At 30.8% G+C, this 11119-nt stretch overlaps 1 long non-coding RNA gene across 4 annotated transcripts; it reads right to left on the bottom strand.

Annotated features, from left to right (window-relative positions):
- Positions 1 to 6217: 6217 nt before the first annotated feature.
- LOC146924467 (uncharacterized) lies at positions 6218 to 10474 on the bottom strand. Of its 4 annotated transcripts, none has more exons than XR_015010179.1 (4): positions 9860 to 10474; positions 7888 to 9739; positions 6567 to 7026; positions 6218 to 6457 (listed from the first exon to the last, which is right to left on the bottom strand). It is a non-coding gene; the product is annotated as an uncharacterized LOC146924467 (long non-coding RNA). The 4 variants fall into 4 exon arrangements; XR_015010181.1 differs by having other exon boundaries at positions 7888 to 10264; positions 10364 to 10474; XR_015010180.1 differs by having other exon boundaries at positions 7888 to 10252; positions 10364 to 10474.
- Positions 10475 to 11119: the final 645 nt, after the last annotated feature.

The following is an 11119-nucleotide window of genomic DNA, read 5'->3' as shown; positions in this document are numbered from 1 at the left end:
TAATCTATTTAGCAAATATTTGACTTCTCGAAGCCTAATTTTATAGAGATTAAACATATTTAACCTTTAAATTTAATATATAATATTTTAAAATATAAAAAATTTCTTTGCCTAATTTTTTTTTTTTGTATATGGCTCCCTCGTAAAAATTTCACTAGCTTCGCTGCTGAACATGATAGTATTTCTTTCTTTAAATGTAATACCTTAATATTTTGCCTAAACTTTGTGTATTCATAAATGTACAACTATCTTATTCTTTGATATTCTTTTTTTTGAATAATTATTCTTTGATATTCTTGTATATATGATGATTATATATTTGATGCTTCAAAATAGGGAAAACGGGTTACACAATATTTCAAGGGAAATAAAAAAGGTTTTGTCATTTTTTGGAAAAATCTGATTGCTTATATCTCAATGTTCTTAACCATTTTTTTAATATTTCATTAACAATTCTAACTACCTCATTAAGCACAAAAGTGAAAGATATTAAAAACTTATTTTACATAAATCAATGTACTATCATTGTTTTTTTAGGGAATGTACTATCATTGTTTTGAAACTATTTTTTTTTTAGAGAAAGAAACTATGTTAAATAAGTGATTAATGACTTGCATTTTGTGTTTAATAAAGTAATTAAAGTGTTAATGAAATGCATGTTAAAAATGGTTAATAACATACATTTTTGTGGTTAACGAAGTTGCAAAATTGATTAATATCACAACTTAATTTTTGTGTTACAATAATTCTCCTCCATATTAAAAAATAAAGTGTTAATGAAATGCATGTTAAAAATGGTTAATAACATACATTTTTGTGGTTAACGAAGTTGCAAAATTGATTAATATCACAACTTAATTTGTGTGTTACAATAATTCTCCTCCATATTAAAAAAAGTTATTTTAAAAAACAAAAGTAAAAAAAAAAAAAAAGGACTTTTGTAGGACAGCACTTGAGCGACATAATGTCACCGTGACATTAAATCTGGGCCACACAACACACATTGCCATTTGCATCTGGGCCACACAACACATCCATGAGTACATTTGTGTGGCTCAGATTTAATGTCACGGTGACATTATGTCACCCAAGTATTTTCCCTTCTGTAGATGTCTCTTGTTTGATGTCACATATATATGTTCAAATACTGTAACCAAAAAACATATATGTGTTCCAATATCATTTGGTTAAAGTAAAGTCTTGTAATATACACCAAACATGAAACATTTCTATGGATGATAATAAATTAATGTTTTTATCAATTATCGTATTTAGATTGATGGAAAATAACGGAGCGGAGGGGAATGAAATTCAATGGAGTGGAATGGAATAGTGATTAAAATAACCATTTGCCTTTTCTTATGTAACCATGCATCATTCAAATAATTCTCATCATCATTTGATCTTTAAATTTGCTGGTTTATCTTCCCAACCACATCTTTCATTTGCCTTTTCTTCCTTGAAGAATTATAAGCTTGACCAACGTACATAAATCAGTCGCTGACTCAACGCGCGTGATTGGTACCTTTATTTCCTCTGGTTTGAACTTATGTCTTGCTCCTCTTTCTCACTTTAAGCTTTGTATCAAGATTGACAAACCTCCTACTATTGGAAGTTATTTTCCATTAGGTCGTGTGTTATTTCTGTCGCTTCGTTGTGAAGCAAGAATGTTGTTTCATTTTACCAAAATCGAGCTAAAATTGTTATTCCAGTCAGTCTTTCTCGTATATTATCCTTCTTGACTAACAATATTTTTCTTTCCTTCTCTAGGTTAAGAACGAGAGCCCTCTCATGTAGAGTATAAAGTGTTTCTAGAAGGATGACTCAATCCGGACTTGGGAAAATCTTGCTGAGATACCTCTTGTGAGAAAACACCAACCTCTAACTCTAACCTCTCATCCCATCTGACCTTTTGTGGAAGGATGGTGCCATCAGAAGATATTCCTCTTTGTGGGATTTTTTTAGAATGATATTTAGCCGATCTCCATTTTTTTCCTTTTGTTGTAAAAAGTCGGCCAGATAGTCGTCCTTGATGCTATCTTCTTATGAACATTAATGAAATTTCCTTTTACCACCCATGTTTTCGTTGTGACTTTCCCTTCTTGTTGAACTAACCACGCAACATCTGGAAGACTCGTTTAAGGTTGCATATGGTTTAGGTGAAATTGTTAAACTGCTCGACCCAACCAACCTGGTCCATAAATAGTGGGTTGGGTTGGATAGTCATATAAACTTGGTATTTATTTTAGTTAACCCACGTCCCTCGGATTGGGTTGCAGTTTCAATAATTTGAAATTCCTTCAACCTAATCCAAACCATACAATAGAGATTTTTTTTTTTTTTGGTACAGCCATACAATAGAGATTTAATTAGAAATAAAGAAATAAAAAGTTCTTTTTACAATAAGAAATGCTCTAATTTTAATCTCTTTTCTCATTTCCCAAATTTTTACATGATAGTATCTCTTTCTTTAAATGTAATACCTTAATACTTTGCCTAAACTTTGTGTATTCATAAATGTACAACTATCTTATTCTTTGATAATCTCATTTATTGTATATATGATGATTATATATTTGATGCTTCAAAATAGTGAAAACGGGTTACACAATATTTCAAGGAAAATAAAAAAGGTTTTGTCATTTTTTGGAAAAATCAGATGGCTTATATCTCAATGTCTTAACCATTTTTTTAATATATATTTCATTAATAATTCTAACTACCTCATTAAGCACAAAAGTGAAAGATATTAAAAACTTATTTTACATAAATCAATGTACTATCATTGTTTTTTTTAGGGAATGTACTATCATTATTTTGAAATTTTTTTTTTTAGAGAAAGAAACTATGTTAAATAAGTGATTAATGACTTGCATTTTTGTGTTTAATAAAGTAATTAAAGTGTTAATGAAATGCATGTTAAAAATGGTTAATAACATACATTTTTGTGGTTAACGAAGTTGCAAAATTGATTAATATCACAACTTAATTTTTGTGTTACAATAATTCTCCTCCATATTAAAAAAAGTTATTTTTTTTTTTAAAAAAAGGGACTTCTGTAGATGTCTCTTGTTTGATGTCACATATATATGTTCCAATACTCTAACCAAAAAAATATATATGTGTTCCAATATCATTTGGTTAAAGTCAAGTCTTGTAATATACACCAAACATGAAACATTTCTATGGATGATAATAAATTAATGTTTTTATCAATTATCGTATTTAGATTGATGGAAAATAACGGATCGGAGGGGAATGAAATTCAACGGTGTGGAATGGTTCTATTATTTGGATATTTTATGACATGACAGATTAATGTTTCCACTTCATTGTTTGGAAAATGGATGGAACGGAACAAATTATAACTTTTTTATTTCATTTTTACCCTTAATTTAAAAAACTATTATTATGTAAAATCTAGTTTTACTGAAATCTTATCTTCTTCAAAATTAAACATATGAGCAGAAAAACTTGTGTACTAGCGATCTTTGCCAAAATCTATACTTGAAAATGTTTTTTTAATACTATAAACAGGAAAGGTTGGAAAAGGAAGAAACATTTCCACTGATACTACTGTTTCCTATATTTGCATCTATCATAGGCCAAGAAACACTCACAGGTAAAAATGTAATTTTTAAGATATAAATCTTCATTCCATTGCATACACCCGAAATTAGGAGAAAGAAAATTGAAGGATTAGATGGAATGTAATGGAATGTGTTCCATTGTGTTCCATTCCATTCCATTCATTTTATGCAAATCCAAACAATAGAATTTAATTACTTACCATTTTATTCCATCTCATCCCACCCCATCCTATCAATCCAAACATAACTTAAAATTGCAACCACAAAAAATATTTTCACAGGAGTGCTCCATCCGGTCGAAGAAAACATCCCCTAGCTAATATTACGAGATTGATTAAGAGCCCGTTTGTTATAGTTTTTTTAAGAAAATAATCATTTTTTTTAAACAAATAATCACTTTTAAGAGTTTTGCATCCGTTTGTTACAGATTTTTAAAAAAAATCATAATCTAAAAAAAACTTCAAATGAGAAGCTGTTAAGAGCAGCTTCTCAAAAAATAAATTTTTTTTAGAGAGAGAAAATATGATTTAAAAGATTGAACTAATTTTGTAACAAAAAAATCCCTTTTATATAGTTGTATCCAAACAAACTAGATTATTTGTTTAAAAAAAGTGATTTTTGTTACGGTAAACAAACATAAAATAGATTCTGATTTTTCACAAAATCTCTAAAATATAATCTCTAAATTATTTTATGTCAAAATCACTTTTATTTTAATCCGTAACAAACGGGCTCTAATATCACAACTTAATTTTTGTGTTACAATAATTCTCCTCCATTTTAAAAAAAGTTCTTTTTAAAATTTAAAATAAAATAAAAAGGACGTGTGTAGACGTCTCTTGTTTGATGTCACATATATGTGTTCCAATATCATTTTTCTTCATAGACTTGGCTCATTTGGCTAAAGTCAAGTCTTCTAATATACCCAAAATATTTCTATGGATGCTAATGAATTAATTATCGTATCACTAAAATTGCAACCACAAAAAATATTTCCAGTGGAGTGCTCCATACGGTTGAAGAAGACATCCCCTAGCTACTACCAAACAAGAGCACCGCAAGACTCAATTTCTAAAACGTTTACTCGGTTTTCTACGCAAAATAACTTTCATTCATTGGCTCAATTTATTTTCTTAATTTCTTTTAAATTAAAGGTAACTCTTCATTCAACTTTAGAATTAATTTGTAAAGTAATTTTTTCAACAAAAAAAAAAATATTACTTTACTCAAAATAAATTCTAACAATTGCATAACCAAATTTAGTTTATGGGGCAAGTGGTTTGGAACAATGTTTTAAATACTAGTTTTTTTTTTTTTGGTCAAGTTTAAATACTAGATTTAATTTGTACCCAAAAAAAAAATACTAGATTTAACCAATTAATTGAACTGATAGCCATTCATCAGTTCAATAGAATCAATTCGTTGGAAGTATCAATAGAATTGCTTATATTTTTTATTTTTAAAAATAAGAAGAATGTAAATATGTTGGATATTATCAACTGCAAATATATACTATATTTTTCTTTATTTTTGAAAGTTCATAACTGAAATTTACCATTAATTTTGATGATCTGATTCTCAATGTGCTTGTGGACATTGGTAGAAAGAAACTACAAACAGATACATCAAAAGTTTGTTTTATTGTCAACTATGAAGCATGGGTACTCCAATTTGCAAAACGTACCCGTATCGGGTACTCCGCAGGTACTGGTACTCGTATGGTACTCGTACTGTACGCACCCATGATGTACCAATTTTTTGTTTTGTTTTTAAACCTTGGTACGGTTATGGTACGGCAGTGGTACTCTCAGGGTACGCATAACCGTTTTTTTCTTGACAAAATGAGGTTTTTCATTTAAAATTAAATGTGAAGGAAATGGAAATAATGCAACGTGGAACTGCAACTATTGCAATATATCATACAAGGGTTCTTATTTTAGAATAAGATGTCATTTGCTCCGAGAAAAGAATGAATATCTTGCTGAGATGAAAGAACTTGACAGAATTGCTAATGAAAAAGCAAATCCAGTACAAGTTCCTTTTCCTACTGGAACTACAAGTTTGAATCCGCCGGTTGAGCAATATAATTTCCTCATGCTATGCTATTTTAATTTTTTTTTTTTTATCCTAACGTACCTGTACCTTTGTTTTTTGAGAAATGTCGTATTCTGTACTCGCACCCGTACCCGTGCAACACATATTGTCAAATACATTATTATATAAAATTTTATTTAAATTAGTATTGTTTTATATAATTAGACATTACAAAACTTGGTACCAATTTCGACGTAGGATGTATAGATAAAACTTAAATAAGAGGTACTTTTTAAATTGGTTTAGGCGCAACACTGATGTAAACTTATGACAGTTGAAATCAATTTTGTAGGTAAGTGACCTAGTGTAAAACTGATGTTAGAAGTTAAACTAGATCTTCTACCCGTGCTGCCGCACGGGCCATATACGTTTACCAATATAATTGAATATATATATATATATATATATATATGTAATATACGTAATTGAAGTTGTATACTCTAAGAATGAATTAAGTCTAATCTATTATACGCTAAGGACATATACGTAATGTCATGTACAAAAAACATTAAACCTAAATTTTTAAGACGGAGTAAGCAATAATAGTTAACCATTAGCATTCCTCTCAAAAAAAATAACCATTAGCATTCTCAGTAGCTACATATCAGCCACAAAAACATTGAACAAAAATTGAAGATGGTTTAAGCAATAGTAGTTATCAGCATTCTCAATTGGTACATACAAATGAAATGCAGCAAGAATAAAATAGTGCATCTTCTTAATATAATCCTTGCCAACATCGATAATGTATACAGAAATGCCTTCCAATGAACCTAAAAATAATAATAATAAAAAAAAGCATACACGTTCAGATATCATATTGTGTGTAAGAACAATCAGAACACTATTGAAATGAAACCTCAACAATACAGTTGAACATACCTTCTGCCTTCAGGTACTTAATTTAAAAATATATGAACATGTAGTGAGAATCCTATGGTTCAACTCTAGTACGTGTCTCAGGACGTATCTGCCTGGTGCGATTGGTGTAAGTCTTGAAGGCTTGATACCTGACTTTTGGGAGCAGCCTGATGATGAAGCAACTACATTGATTGATAAACAAATAAGTATAAAAAAGGACACCTTAAAATAAACTTAAAAACCCACAATGTAATAGAAGTTGCGTGAACATGTTCTCTTCATATCATTTGCAATATCAGCAAATGGCAACCTTGGCTGATGAACTTTGCGCCTCTTGTTGGAATCCATTTGCTAGAATTTGAACTGCAGTAGTGAATGGCAGAAGGTTCCCTTTGAAACAAATCAGATGTGTTTGATGGACATGCTTTTATGTTTTCAGATGTGTTTTTAAGGTTGTGCAGTTCCACGCCTCTTTGTATGCCTGATATATACAGTGCAACCAACTCTATTTAAAAAAAATAATAATATTATAGTAGGTGCATGCAATAAATTAGTGGGCTTCCCATACTCTTATAAAAAAACGTGATTTGTGGAGCACTATGTATTGCTGCATGCATATCAAATACCCTTATAAACTAAGAATAACAACAACAAAAAAAATTAAAGATATACAAAAGACCAATGAAATCAAACATAAAGCATAACATGGTAACTCATGGCAGTACTTTCCTTGAGATATGTAAAAACAACATCACATGCTAGATGATTAGGGCATAGAAATACTCGTTGTTATATATAATGCATAGGCGATTCAGCTTTAGAAATCATACACGAAAGCACACATGAATTTGGTAATTTTATATTAAGTTCAAAGATAAATAACTATATTTTAAACTTTAAACAAAAGAACAGAGAAATTTGAATAATATGACGTGTGTTTCTAGCATCTAATATCTTTAAATTTGAATCATATAGCAGTATTGCATACATATTCAGATCCTTTCCATTACATATGCACTTGCCATCATGAAGAATTAAACCATGAGAGATGAAAGCATACAAACTTAATAAATCACAAATAAACCACATACAAATTTAGCCTTAAATCTTCACCATACTCTAATGTACACAATTTAATGCCCTTCTCATATTTATTTATTTCCTCTCATGAAAACAGTCAAATTTTCAGCTTGAATTTACTAAAGCACATATACAAACTTAGCCTTTCTATAAAACAACGGCTACAGAGGCTGCAATGTAAACAAAAAAGCAGCAGCAAAAACAAAAACAAAAAAGGCTCAAGAGGAGACCAAACCTAAAGACTAAAGACTGATTTTAATACCAGAAAGAGTCATGTTAGCCGGCCTCCAAACACCACCGCTGAACTGGAAGAAAAAAAAAAACTACAGCAGCAAGACCACTCCATGACAGAACCTGCATAACTATGTTTTAAGTGATGTTGTTCTCCTTGTCATGCTCATTGGACCTAATAGTGACTTTGTTTGCATCCGTGGTGCAGCATACTTATACAACTGTGATCAAATCACCTATTTTTAATTCAAATGTAAACTAATAGTAAGAAAAAAAATCTCATAAGTGAAATGTAATAAATCTCAATAGATCAAAGAAGAGGAAACTTTGAAAGAATTAAAGCAATGAATAGAAACAGAACATAAAAAGAGTAACATTGGCGCCTTCCAATGTCATAGAAAAAAACAAAGAAAAAATGCATAAAAGCTAAAGCTTAACTTCAACAACATTATGTAGACTAACTTACTTTTTGGTAATTATGCATGAAATCTGATGGTAAGATCCTTCTGCAGGTATTACCACAAAAACTAATCCAAGTGAATTCAGAAGCCACTGAAAAATGACATTTGGTATATTTTTTTATGATTCATGTTCAAGAAAAATGACATTTTCAAAAACAATAGTAGGTTCATGCAATAAATTAGTGGGCTTCCCATACTCTACTAAAAAAACGTGAAAGAATCTATATACAAAGAATACTAATAAATGACATGTTCAAAAACAATAGTAGGTGCATGCAATAAATTAGTGGGCTTCCCATACTCTTATAAAAAAAGGTGATTTGTGGAGCACTATGTATTGCTGCATGCATATCAAAGAACATGAGATATGCATATCCAAGAATAAGAAGAAAAAGAGGGGAAAGACAACTTTATTATTGTCTTAATAAATGTTCTGTCAGTTTTAGCTAGCAGTATCTACCTCATAGGCAATTACTTTTACACATAGAAAGTCACCAAATTGACAAACAAATGGATTTAGCATGAACATTAGTATTAATAATAAAGGTTATTATTAGAACACATGTCCATGTGTTTGAAATTCATTTCTAAACCTCTAAAAAGACACTATTTTTTTATCTAAACTCTTAAAGAACTCTAAAAAGACACCATTTTAGTAGTGATTAGTAATTCACAAAGAAAGAATAGCCTAGCCTCTGAAAGTTATTGGCAAAGAAAACACTTTCCTCTCATTATGCAGGGAAAGGGTGTTAAGATTAGTATTCAGTGCAAATGAGAGAATGAATGGTATGAATAAAACATTAGTGAAAGGAAAGCAAAATAAATATGTTTGTGATCCATTCAATGGATGTGGAACAACTACATATCATGCTTATAAGAAGCAGACATTATCCTTCACAGACTTGACAACAAAAGTATACTCCATTTCTCATGGAGTATAAGAATAAAAATTATAGGTAAAGAATCAGTCAAAAGAGTAAATTCTAGTCACTTTATCAACATAACAAAGCAAAAGTTATTAACAATACGAAATAAATCTAATGATCACAGAGTTAATAATGAATATAAACTTGCTAGTGTACTGTCCTATATGCTAAAAATCCAAATAACTTATTCAGATGATGACTCATAAGAGAATAATTGTGCTAAAAATTTCAATAGCGATCATGTCATGCAAAAATCACATAGAAACTACTAATAATTTTACCTTCCAAATCATTATCTTTAAGTACCTATCTTAGACCATATTTTGCAACAGAGAAGCCTGTTATCTACCCCACCAGCAGGTTTCAAACTCAGCAATGTTTGATCTCTTTGCTCCAACAAAAGTGTATATCCAAAGCCACACAATCAAATTTAAGGCTTGCAATTGTACACAATAAGCATTTGCGAATTATCAAATCTCTTGTATCAGCCAACAATCTAATGGAAAACTCAACAATAAGAACACAAACTTTAGAAGAAGAAATCCAACTATTCTATTTTCTTCGATAGAAAATTAGATAAGAAAGGAACAAATAGAGGTGGAAGAAGAAATTTTACCAGAAGAAGAAATTTCCCCTAAAAGCAATTATCAAAAGTTCTTGACACAACAAAAGTCAAACATTACTTGCGCTTTCCGTTTCAACTTTCAGTTCACAGACTCACCGATAATCGAACTTCCCGTGCCGGAAGCACACTCTCTCTACACCAAAACAACCTCTCCATGCAAGTCGGAACCTCCGTTTGGCCTTGCTCCCTCGTCCTCGTCAAATTCATCGACCACTGGATCCACACTCCACCCAACACCACCAACCCCTACACTCACCTCGTCAACTTCCAATCCAAACGCGCCATCGAACTCAGATGCGGTTGCGGCGGCGTCGGCATGGGTCTCTACCTTCTCGGACTCATCGACATAATCCTCACCAATATCTCAAAGCAAATCAACCTGTTCTGAAGAAGAAACTGAAAAACTTAAATTTGTATTGGAATAATAATGATCAGATTAATGCTACGAATCCTCCGATTGACACAACATCATAAAGGTGGAAGAAGAAAATTTACCAGACGAAATTTTGTAAATCAAAGCCCCACCATCATGAATGAGTGTACACAAAGGAGAGGCACGTGATATCGGAATTAAGAGAGGAATGCAGAGAAAGAATCAGTGAATGATGCCCGTTTGGTTCAGCTTTGAATATAATTGATTCTGATAGAATTGATTCTGACAGAATTGATTCTGAGAGAATTGATTTATGTTTGGATACAATTATGTAGAATTGATTAAACAAAATGATTTATGTTTGGATGCAATTATGTAGAACTACCTTGGAAACCCGTGCCAAGCACGGGCTAGAATTACGACTATTTTTTTTATATAAAATCTAATTAAATAGCAAATTCATTATTTTATACATAATATATAAATAGAACGCATTGTTATCGTATTTTCGATTGCTTATATATACAAATATCAACGTGTATATAGTTATTTGGATTTTCGTATCGTTAAACATGAATGATTTAACGGATGTAACGTCGAAATATTAGTATTTAATGCCGGAATATTTTATATGGATGGCTAAAATTTATTACAGAGACATGAGTCTTTTTTTTTTATGTTCTGCATATAACTGGGGGTGTTGGAGTCTCGAGGCCTACCGCTACATATACAATTAATTGTCCCTACCCAACGAATCGTCTCTACCAGATGCCCTTATATATAGTTTTTTTCAAATTCCATGATTTCTATAGCAGATACCCTTATATATACAAAGTTAATATCGTGCATACACTTGATTCATCTTAACATCCAACACG

This window comes from Medicago sativa, chromosome 5, assembly GCF_051527215.1.
Source record: "Medicago sativa cultivar Bolivia chromosome 5, Bolivia_mono, whole genome shotgun sequence".
Classification (NCBI taxonomy): domain Eukaryota; kingdom Viridiplantae; phylum Streptophyta; class Magnoliopsida; order Fabales; family Fabaceae; genus Medicago; species Medicago sativa.
This window is presented reverse-complemented; position numbering and strand designations above follow the sequence as displayed.